This window comes from Gavialis gangeticus, unplaced genomic scaffold (assembly GCF_001723915.1).
Source record: "Gavialis gangeticus isolate Ggan-Ray unplaced genomic scaffold, GavGan_comp1, whole genome shotgun sequence".
NCBI classification, from domain to species: Eukaryota; Metazoa; Chordata; order Crocodylia; family Gavialidae; genus Gavialis; species Gavialis gangeticus.
Window position 1 is genome coordinate 37,048,029 of NW_017729029.1, and position 11,425 is coordinate 37,059,453.

Consider the following 11,425-nt stretch of genomic DNA (forward strand, 5'->3'; position numbering starts at 1 on the left):
CGATGAGAGGCAGCAGGTACACAAGCACCCATGTCATGAGTATTGCCTGTAAGCAGCTAGGGGTGCAGGGCCCCAGAACCCCTCTGCACCTATCTCCTTGACAGCTGGCAGGCTTTGTGGCCACAGCAGGGCCTAGCAGTCATGCCTGCAGTAGTTCTCTACCCCCTGGTGCCCCAAGATAGACACAGTTGCACAAGCACCCATGACATGAATTTTGCCTGTCAGCAGCCAGAGCTGCAGGGCCCCAGAACCTAGAACCCCTGCACCTCTCTCACTGAAAGCTGGCAGGATTTGTGGCCTCAGCAGGGGCTAGCAGGTCTGCAGCTTTCACCCTGCTGCACCTTACACACAGTGTCAACCATGTCACGAGTTTTGCTTGTCCGCAGCTTGAGGTGCAGTTTCCCCCAAACCCCTACACCTATCTCCTTGAACCTTGGCAGGCTTTGTAGCCTCAGAAGGGGCTAGCACACCTGCAGTTTTGACCCTGCTGTGGCTTAACACATACACATGACATGAGTTTTGCTTTCAAGATTTTGGGGTGCAGTTTCCCTGAACTCCCTGCACCTATCTCCTTGAAACATAGCAGGCTTCATGCCCTCATAATGGGCTACCATCTCTGCAGATGTCATCCAAATCAGGCTAGAAATGACAAAGTTATAGGCTGCTTCAACGTTCCCCATTATATCCTATGGGCAAAATGTTGAAACAGGGTCAAAATGGCGAAACTGTTTTGACAAAATGAAATGGAACCGTGGTTTTGAATCAAAACAAAATTTGAAATGAAACGCTGTTCCACTGAAATGTCAAAACGCAAGTTGAAATGGAATGGAGCCATTCTGCACAGCCCTATAGCGCTGAGGCTTTGTATGCATACAAGGCCCACCCTGCAATATGGTGATGGGCATGTACTACACCCCAAGGCTTCCTTATGTGGATGGACCTCCCCTACCTGGTACCTCGGGGGTCCTCCCCCAGACAGGGTCCATGGTCCCAGCCTCCACACAGATGGAGCCCCTGACTGCTGGAGGCTGGGATCTGGGCTATAGGCACTCCTACTTGTGGGGTGTACTCACTGGTCGAGACTCTGGAGGGCCAGGTGAGGGAGGTCCAGGAGGAGGTGAGCAGGCTGCGAGCCATCAGGGAACATGAGGAGTACACTGATGCTTACTGCCAGGCCCTGCCCCTGGAGAAGGATGCCACAGAGACCAGGAAGAGCTTCAGCAGGATGCCCCTAATGATGGAGAGTGGAAATTGGTCACATTAGGCCCAAAGCCACAATATGTATCAACTGCTCCACCAGGAGCCCCATGCAACAACTATGCAGCCCTAACACCATCAACAGATGAAGCATCTGTGTCCTCCACAATGAGAACAAGACAAGAACAGCCACCCCCACCAAAGAAGCAACAATGGGTGACCATTGTTGGAGACTCCCTGCTGAATCCAGTTCAACTCAACTGGGAAAGATAGGAGTTGGATCTAGTACAAAACTATCATCTTGCAGTTATCTTCCTACAGATGTTTGGAAGCATGTAGGCATCTTTTAAAATGTTATATAGTTATTATACTTAACATACTTACAGAAAGCAGTATTATCTAAAAATATTCCTGATAGTCTCTTTGTCATGGCCTTGTCAGGACAGTTTACATTTCCTGAACAAACTTTAAGGGATCTCTTTTATGTTTTATGAGATAAAGTCTGTTGAGGTACCCAAGTCCTAAATTTTCCCCATTCTGAAGAGACAACCAATGCCCTGAAATTATATTTAAAATTGAATTAAGACTGCTTACTTGCTAAAATTACTGGTAGAAGGGATTTATGGAAGCTTAAATTAAACATAGTGGAGAAAATAAAGTAGATTAAGTTAAGCTCATCTGTTATTTCAGCAGCCTTGCTTAACTGCAAATGAGAGCAGAATATAGCCCCTGCCTTATTAGCTTCTTTTGCTTATTATATCTGCATAGTTTTCTGAATATGGGATTCAGTGAATTAATTAGGAAATAAATGCTGCATGACTAAAATTGAAAAGAGGATTTTGATTATTCCTTAAAAAACTGCACCAGTTTGTATGCAAAAGTATAAATATTTGTCCATATAAAACCATGTATATCATGGTATTCTTTCAGGCAGCATGGAATTTTCTAATTTCCAAAAGCACCTATGTAAAATGTTTCCATCTAAACCAGGATTTTTTTTAAAGAGTATCAGTACGGCCACTGAGACACACGATAATGCGAAAGATTCCAGGTGGGAGGAATTATCTACAGGACACAAGAAATAGCGATGGAATTGTTGCGTCTTTTAAAAGTTTTCTCATTTTGTCTTGATTAAAGGTAGCAGCCAAGCAAATAGTTATTTTGGTACCTTTAAAACAGTGCTGAGTTTTGTTCCCAGAGTTCCAAGTGTCCATACCAAAACAAAACAGTAATTGCAAACTCTGAGGAAGCCATCGATGTGTTACAACATTACCTAGAATCAGATTACCTAGAAACATCTATACTACTCAAGGGCTATATTAGCAAGGGATGTGAAAGAACATGCCCTCCAACTGTTGTAGCTATGCTAGGAAAACCACCAGTTTGAACACAGGGGAGGGCTCTTATTAGATTAGCTTACATCATATGGGGAGCTGATATAACTATGTCAGCAGAAAAGAAGATAAAAGAAAACTCTTGTCGTCATTGTCTGTCTATAGTAGGGGACATAGTTGTTATAGCTACATTACCAGTTAAGCCCTTAGAGATGGAGCAGATAACTGAATCATTTCTTTCCATCACCCTGCCAGTGGTAAATATCAAGATCACGTAGAACAAAACAATGCTGTTCCTAGCAATTTAATATGTATTCTTAGTATTACAGTTACCCTTCAGTCAGACGGTCAGTGTTCCAGGGTAGTTGGTGCTATACAGTCAAATAAGCCTCTTTCTAAGTCAGACTACCATTCAAATTTAATGGAAAGATTTAGGTAGTGGATGAAACAAACAAGTGTCTGGGAGTGGGAAGATGAGGTCATTGTAAAGTCACAGAGCCAGTGGTCTCTTCAATACTTACGGCCTCCAAGAATAAAAATCCATGCTGTCATGAATATGATCAATTGTATCATACCAGAAATTATTTTTATGACAGGGCTGTAAATAAACTAAATATGGCAGTTCTCGCATGGATGTACTATGGATGTGGAATGAAAGAAAGCACCTCCCTCCATTAATGTATGTGAGCAGAAGAATCTTAAATCTAAGTGATGTATTTTATTGGCAGTGGCAATCCTTCAATTTAATGATGATCTATACCACAACTTATTGGTGCATCTTGAGGTGACTTAAAAGTCCAATCCCTGAGCCACAGATCTGTCCACAGAAGTTGCAGGTCTTTCCACAGGGGAGAGTAGGCTGTATCTGAGATTTCTCTCTTTCTTTTGTACACTCTCTCTTCTCTGCTTTGAGGACAAGACACTTTATCTCATAGATTTCATAGATGTTAGGGCTGGAAGGGACCCCAAAGATCATCAAGTCTGGCCCCCTGTCCCAGGGGCAGGAAGTCAGTTGGGGTCAAAGGATTCCAGCAAGATAAGCATCCAAATGCTTCTTGAATGAATCCAGAGTAGGTGCCTGTACCATTTCTGGAGGGAGTCTATTTCAGGTCTTGGGGGCTCAAATAATAAAGAAATTTTCCTTATGTCCAGCCTAAAATGGTCTTGGAGGAGTTTATGACCTTGCTTTTGGTCTTGGAGGAGTTTATACCCTTGTTTTTCCTTGAGGCCCTCTGGTGAACAGATGTTCTCCCAGATCCTGATGTATACCCCTTATATACCTATAGGCAGCCACCAGGTCTCCCCTGAGCCTGCGCTTTTCCAGGCTGAAGAGTCCCATGGTTCTCAGCCTCTCTTCATAAGGCCTACTCTCTTGCCCTCTGATCATGTGCGTGGCTCTCCTCTGGACTCTCTCAAGCTTCTTGACATCCTTCTTGAATTGCAAAGCCCAGAATTGGATGCAGTACTCCAGCTGCAGCCTCACCAAGGCCGAGTACAGCGGGAGGATGACATCCTGAGATTTACTTGAGAAGCATCTATGGATGCAAGCCAGAGTATTGTTTGCTTTGCCAGCTGCAACATCGCATTGGTGGCTGATGTTCATCTTGTGGTCAATCATGACCACCAAGCCTCTTTCAGCCATGGAGCTAGCAAGCGTAGCACTGCCAAGCACATAAGCATGCTTCAGGTTTTTTCTCCCGAGGTGGAGTGAGTACCTTACATTTATCAATATTGAACGTCATCAGGTTTGTATCCACCCACTTACTAAGTTTATCCAAGTCAGCCTGGATCATTAGCCTGTCCTCAGGTGTGGATGCTATGCCCCAAAGTTTAATATCATCGGAGAACTTAACCAGCGCACTTCTGACACCAATGTCCACATCATTGATAAAGATGTTAAAAAGAACCGGTCCAAGGAGAGAACCTTGGGGGTCGCTGGTCATGGAGCACCATGATGATTCGCTATCATCGATCACTACTCTCTGGGTCCAACCTTGGAGCCAGTTACCCAGCTGTCAGACTGTAGTGAAGCAGAGGCCACAGTTGGCCAGTTTTTCCATGAGGAGGTCATGGGACACCAGATCAAAAGCTTTTTTAATGTTCAGATATATGTCATCAATCTCTTCTCCCTTGTCCAGGTGATATGTCACCTGGTCATAGAAGGAGATGAGATTGGTCAGGTAAGACCTACCCGTGACAAACCCATGCTGGCTATCCCTCAGAATGTTGCCTTCAGCCAACTTATCCAGAAGGGTCTCCTTGATAATTTTCTTCAGAATCTTCCTGGGAATTGAGGTCAAGCTGATTGGCTTGTAATTCCTGGGATCAACTTTCCGTCCTTTCTTGAAGATGGATACCATATTGGCCATCTTCTAGTCTTCAGGTACTTCATCTGACTGCCATGAATTGTCGAATATTTTTGCCAATGGTTGGGCTATGACATCTGCCAACTCCTTGAGTACCCTAGGGTGTAATCTGTCAGGACCAGCTGGCTTGAGGGTGTCCAGCCTCTCAAGGTGATCCTTTACTAGATCAGCACCAATGCTGGGTATAAATATGCCCTCACCCTGGCTGTCCCAGGTCTTGCTAGGCAGGACGGTCCCATTGGACTGATGAAAGACTGATGCGAAGTGCCCATTGAGCAGGCTGGCTGTGCCTGTCTCCTTTCGATGGTATGTTCTTGTGCTGTCTTTGCTCGCTCCGCCGCTGTGGTCCACCACGAACCTTTGCGTAGGCCCTGGAGAGTACCTCAGGTATCTTTAGGGTGACCCCCAAACTCGCCTGCCATGACTTTGAGTGTTATTTCAGGGGAGGGGGTCCTCAGAGGATACCTCCAGTGCGGTCCTGAGTCTCGGTCAGCGTTCATGTGGCTCCAGCCTCCCCTACACCGCGGCCCCATGCCAACCTTGGAGACAGGCCTCCTAATCCTTTCCTTGCCGCCGCTCCCTGCAGATGTCTCCCCTGGGTCCCTGCTGCTCATCCCGCCATCGAGGACCCCTGGACCCTGGTTGGACCTAGGAAGTCTGGTAAGAGTCAGCTCTTGGGCCTATCTTCCCTGCTGCTTGTGCTGCCCATCTAGGGCCCTTAGCCTTCACCACAAACCCCCCACCCCAAGGTGAACCAACCTAAAAACCAAAACCAAAAAAAGTGTTGGCACCACGACTGCCAAGGAAAGCTTGACAACCACAAAAAACTAGACAGGGGACATTCATAGGAAGGGGTCCCACACACCCTTGACCCCTAATGCTGCTAGTGTTGCACGCCCAGACCTAGGTCCCAGCTTTCACCCCCAACCGGGGTCTCTGCCTCCTTCTTTCCAGCGTTGTCCTCCACCCAGGCACTGCGACACTTGTCGCCTTTACCGAGAGCTCCCACGCTGATTACTGGCGCGGCTACTGCTGCCCTCCTCGGCAGTCCTGTCAGTCCCCCGTCGGTCCTCCCTGCCACGAGGACATCCTGCAGCTCTTACAGTGGCAGGCTTTGTCAGTCTTCCAGCTGTCTGCCTGGTCCCTGGCTGACCTCTATTTCTGGTTGGACTCTGCTCCTGCCGTGGCTGCTGCCTGCTGCGGCCGCACGCCATGGTCTCCCGCAGCTCCTCCGCTCCTCAGCTCTCCCCCTGCACCTTTGGGGCCGCTTCTTATCTTCACCAGGTGGTGTCTTCCTGTGACGTCACCTGGCCCCAGCAGGATATATGTGCGGGTAATGAATCATGCGGGCAGTCCCCCACTGCGCGTTTTCCCCCTCTTCTCTGTCCCTGCAACAAGTAAGTTATTGTTTCTTTCCTTCTGTGCTTGGGTCTTGCCTCTGAATGAGGCTTCCCCCTTTCCTGGGTCTGTGCCCCTGGGACACTGGCCTTTTCCTGAGTGTTGGTTATCAGCTGTCCCATTTGGTTCAGCAAGGGTCCAATGTTACCCTTTCTTCTTTTCTGACTCCCTACATATCTGAAAAAGGACTTTTTGTTATCCTTGATATGTGTGGCCAGATGGAACTTAGTTGCAGCCTTGGCTTTCCTGATCCGCTCCCTGCAGGTACAGACCAGTGCTGAGTACTCCTTCTTGGTGGTACTTCCAACCTTCCATCCTTTATAAGTCTCTCTTTTGAGGCATAGGAGGTCCTCAAGTTCCCTGCTGAGCCAAGGGGGTTGCTGTGCCCTTTTGCTACCCTTCCTCTGAGATGGGATGGAAATCCCTTGTGCTGTCAGGATCGCTCCCTTGAGGAGCAACCACTTCTCTTGGACTCCTCTGCCTGTTGAGTCATGGTCCCTTAGGGCCTCAACAATGAGCCTCCTGAGCTTGTCAAAATCAGCTTTTCTGAAGTCAAGGACTTCTGTATTGCTGACTGACTTGCCAGCTTCATGCTGGATAGTAAAGGTGATCAGCTCATGGTCACTGTCACCCAACTTTCCATCAATTCTTAGGTCACTGACTAGATCATCCTCTCTGGCCAGTACTAGGTCCAGCAACACTTTATTTTTCATCAGTCCATTGACTTCTTGGGTCGGGTAGAGCTCACTCATGCACGTGAGGAAGCTTTGCAACTAATCAGATTTGGCCGAGTGCTCTTCCCATGTGATGTCCGGGTAGTTAAAGACTCCCATGACAACCATGCACTGAGATTGTGCCACCTCAGCCAGTTCCCTGGTGAATTCCTGGTTCAGCTCTTGTTTCTGGTTAGCAGATCTGTAGTAAACTCCTATTATGATGTCCCCTGTGCCACGTTCCCCATGTATTTTAACCCAGAGAGGTTCCAGTTGTCCTTCCTGGGTGCCAATTTCAACTTGCAGGGATGTATAGCAGTCCTTTACATAGAGAGCTACACCACCACCCCTTTTATCTGCATGATACCGCCTGTACAGGGTATAGCCATCTATACCTGTGGCCCAGTCATAGGTGGAGTCCCACCAGGTCTCCGTTATCTCTATGATGTTGTAGTCATTCTTGTTTAGCAGGAGGACCAGTTCCTCCTGTTTATTCTCCAAGCTTCTGGCATTGGTATAAAGGCAGGCAAGTGTCCCATTGAGGGCTCTTGTCTTCCCCACAAATCATTCCAGGGCTAGGGTAGGGGTGGATTCACTTGAAAGCCTTAGCCTGATGGGTTTACAAGGGTTGCCCAGTGGGCTTACAGTGGCAGAAATCCCTGCAACTCATGGCAGGCTCAGTTTAAAGCCCAGTCAAGCAGGTCAGCCAGTCTGGCTGAGAAGAGCCTCCTCCCTAGTGGAGTGAGGTGGAGGCCATCTCTCCCCAGCAGACCATCACCTCTCTCACCAAAGAGTGGACTCTGATCATGGAAGCCGAAGCCTTCACGATGACACCAGCTCTGCAATCTTTGGTTGACTACCTCAACCCGTCTCTTCCTCCTGAGCCCATGACCAGGAGGAGCGATGAAAAGACCACCTGCACCCCCAACCCCATAAGCCCCGCTCCCAGACTCCTGTGGTCTCTCATGATCTGGCTGGGATTGCTCTGAGCCATGTCATTTGTGCCCACATGGATGAGGAGCATAGAGTAGTTGTCAGAGGGCTGGAGAATCTTTGGGATCCTTTCACCTATATCCTGGATGCAGGCTAGGGGGTTAGGGTGGCAGATTGCCCCCTCAGTCCCCCTCAGAAGGGAGTCTCCCATGATGAGCGCTCTGTGTTTTGTCTTAGGGAGAGTAGGGGTGTGTGATCCTCCCTTGCCTGCAGGACCTGGCATCTCTGCAGGCTCTACTGGGGCTGCAAGAGGTTTGTACCTGTTGCAAAGCCCCAGAGGGGAGGGGACCTTGGTGCGGTGGGCCTTGGGGCCCCTGGCCACCTTGGTCCAACCCCCTAGCTGGACAGTATGGGAGATCCCCAAGTCCTCCCTTGTTCTGGAAGGTGACCTTGGTCTACCCTCCACCTTCAGCGGGTAAAGGGCCTGGCAGTAGGAGTCTATCTCCTGCTCGCCAGCCCTGATGGCATGCAGTCTCTGGACTGAAGCCTGGAGCTCCTCAATCTGATGCCCCAGAGACTCCAAAGTGGAGCAAACCCTGCAAGGGGAGGTGGCTATGCTCCCAGTCCCATGAGCCGGGAACCATGCCAGGCAGCCCCCACAGCTGAAAGCCAAAGGCTCCGTCTGTATGGAGCCCAGAACCACGGGTTTCATCTGGGTGGAGGCCTCTGAGACGCCAGAGGGTGAGGCCGAAGACTCTGAGGGGACCCTGTGGATGTGACGTGTGCCCATCTGCATTGTGCTGCTGGGGGGATGGCTGTTGATGGGACTGCCTTCCCTAGGGCTCACTGGCAGGGTTTTGGGCCCTCCTGCTCACCCTCCTGTGCAAACTCCCACATTAACTCACACGCTGGGCAGACAAGCATACCTGTTTGTGCAGCCTGTTCACGAGGCTCCAGTCATGTGGTGCCCTGGGGGACTGGGCGAAGTAGGAACCGGGGCGAGGTGAGGCCCTCCTTGGTTCCTCTCAGCTGCCTCCCCACAGCTGAGCTGGGCTAGTCCCCTCCCACCAGGGGCCCGCTTACCTCCAGCTGTGCTGGGGGTCAGTAGGGATGCTCCTCAGCTGTTGGAGGTCGCTGGGGGGCTTTGGGGGTGTGTCGGCACGATGGGCTTGCACCTGTGCATCTTACACCACTGCCTGAGCCTGACTGGGTTTTATTTTCTTTTGCCAGGTCCCTTTAAACTATGTGCATATGCAGTGGGCCTGCCACTAGCACTGTGCTACTCCTGGGCAAGAGGAGGCCCTACCTGGGATTTGGGGGACCCTGCCCCTCAGGAGAGGGACCAGTAAGTGCCCTATCCCCCTCTTCTACTCCATCCCTGGGGGAGGCTGGGCCAGGTAGGGCCCAGGAAACTGGAAGCCGGGGTGGGGTGAGACCCTCTTTGGCTCCTCTCAGCTGCCTCGCTGCAGCTGAGCTGGGCTAGTCCCCTCCCACCATGGGCCCGCTTACCTCCAGCTGTACTGTGGGTCAGCAGGGGTGTTCCTCAGATGTTGGGGGTCACTGGGGGGCTTTGGGGGTGTGGGAGCATGACAGGCTTGCACCCGTGCATCTTGCGCTGTTCCCTGAGCCTGACTGAGGGAGTGGGCTGCCACTTAGTTGAGTTTGTGGCACCATTGGGGTTGGTCAGCAGCCAGATCCTCCCAGCTCTTGATGTTGGCATCCATTTTCTTGAAGTATGCCTTCAATGTGTCCTTCTAGCATTTCCTATGGCCACTGCAAGATCTCAGGCCACACCTAAGCAGTAGTTGAGAGTTGGGCACCTGCATACAATGTCTGGTCCAAAGTTGGTGCTTGAGGCTTACTGACTCAGTGCTGGTAATATTAGCTTCAGCAAGGATGCTGGCACTTATGAGGCAGTCTTCTCATTTGATGGAGAAGATTTTCTGGAGGTGTTGTTGGTGATACCTGTCCAGGGTCTTGAGATGACAATTGTCGGTCACCTATGTTTCACATCCTTAGAGGAGAGTAAGAACAATTACTGCATTGTAGACCTGAATCTTGGTGTCCTGTAGGTCACAATCAATAAAAACATGCTCAAACAATTTCCCCAAAGGAGGTGCTTGTGTACTGGACCTTGTGCTGGATTTCCTTAATGTTCATTCTCTGAGAGAAGTGGCTACTGAGGTAAGAGAAATGCTCTACTACCTCTGGCACTTAAAGGACCTCAAAAGAAATAATTTGTGATAGACGTTCATGCCTGCATCTTAGCCAGACATCAGAGACCTTCCCAAGACAGAACATTTCCTTCAAAGGAATAAAAGACAATGCACAGTCTTCAGAACATGTACACACAGTAAATAACTTTATATTTGTGTGTGGTCTTACCAGGACTAACTCATGTACCACAGTTATTTTGGACCTTGTCTGCAGATCATGTAAAAGAGAGGCCTGAGTACCATAGGATTCACTAAACCAATGTAACTGAGGCAGTGGCCAAGGTTTATACAATGGTTTGGAATGAAAACCTATAGGTCACGGCACTAGTAATGGAGTGTACTTAAGTATGCATGGAATTGATGGCAGAAATGCTCAATGCTCAGACAAAATAGCTCAGCCCCTGGCATGGATCTTTAAGAGCTCTTAGCACTCCGGTGAAGTGCCTGATGATTGGAAGAGGGCCAATGTCATGCCTATCTTCAAGAAAGGGAGGAAAGTAGATCTGGCAAACTACAGGCCCATCAGCCTGACCTCTATCCTGGGGAAGGTCTTGGAAAAGCTTATCAAGGAGGCCATCCTTAACAGAGCAGCTGAAGGCAATATCCTGAGGGATACCCAGCATGGGTTTGTTGTGGGTAGGTCTTGCTTGACCAACCTCATTTCCTTTTATGACCAGGTGACGTATCACCTGGACAAGGGGGAAGAGATTGATGTTGTATACCTCAACTTTAAAAAAGCATTTGATCTGGTATCCCACGATCACCTCTTGGCTAAACTGGCTAACTGGGGCCTTGACATGACCACGATCCACTGGCCGGGGAACTGGCTCTGCGGTAGGACCTAGAGGGTGGTGGTCGACAGGAGTCAATCATCTTGGTGCGCTGTGACCAGTGGGGTCCCACAAGGCTCTGTTCTAGGGCCTATACTGTTTAACATCCTCATCAATGATGTGGATATCGGTGTCAGAAGCAGACTGGCCAAGTTCACCAATGACACCAAACTTTGGGGTAAAGCATCCACACTTGAGGATAGGAGGGTGATCCAGGCGGATCTGGACAGACTCATGAAATGGGAGGATGAGAACCTGATGGTGTTGAACACCAAAAAATGCAATATTCTCCACCTTGGGAGGAAAAACCTGCACCATGCTTATAGGCTTGGCAGTGCTATGCTGGTTAGCACTACAGATGAAAGGGACTTGGGGGGTCATGGTTGACCACAAGATGAACATGAGTCTTCAGTGTGATGCTGCGGCTAGTAAAGCAAG

At 49.3% G+C, this 11,425-nt stretch overlaps 1 long non-coding RNA gene across 1 annotated transcript in view; it reads right to left on the minus strand.

The window, feature by feature from the left end:
• LOC109300658 overlaps positions 1-10,857 on the minus strand; it is a 23,502-nt gene extending 12,645 nt beyond the window's left edge. Inside the window, exons 1-2 of the long non-coding RNA XR_002098294.1 lie at positions 10,847-10,857; positions 10,272-10,274 (exon numbers count right to left, since the gene is read on the minus strand). This is a non-coding gene — a long non-coding RNA (uncharacterized LOC109300658). The remainder of the gene's footprint in view (positions 1-10,271; positions 10,275-10,846) is intronic.
• Between the last annotated feature and the right edge of the window lie 568 nt (positions 10,858-11,425).